The 314-nt window shown below is 37.3% G+C and overlaps 1 protein-coding gene across 1 annotated transcript in view; it reads left to right on the forward strand.

Moving 5' to 3' along the window:
• LOC119587116 (hypoxia-inducible factor 1-alpha inhibitor-like) overlaps window positions 1-314 on the forward strand; it is a gene marked incomplete at its 5' end in the record, with an annotated part of 20,965 nt that overhangs the window by 880 nt on the left and 19,771 nt on the right.

Raw genomic sequence — 314 nt, forward strand, 5'->3', positions numbered from 1 at the left:
ATTGCCAAGAAAAGTTTGTGACTACCTACCTATCATGCTAGCAATATTTTCTCTGATGGTACTGGTGATGGGAGAGTTGCCACTAAGTATTCATTACACCAAATAGAAGATCTTTTGCAAAGTTTGTAATTGAATTTTTACCTACAAATGCTATCTTCAGGAAACGTTCCCCCATACTACTGTTTCATTCAAGTACTCCAGAAAGGTTATCTGTCAGAAGTGCAAACATAGGCTGTGTAGCTTCTGTTAGCAACTGTGCAGTGAACATTCATTTCAGAAATGTATTTCACTGAAGCCAGTTCTTTACAGGATAA

The sequence above is a fragment of the Penaeus monodon genome, chromosome 22 (genome assembly GCF_015228065.2).
Source record: "Penaeus monodon isolate SGIC_2016 chromosome 22, NSTDA_Pmon_1, whole genome shotgun sequence".
NCBI lineage: Eukaryota > Metazoa > Arthropoda > Malacostraca > Decapoda > Penaeidae > Penaeus > Penaeus monodon.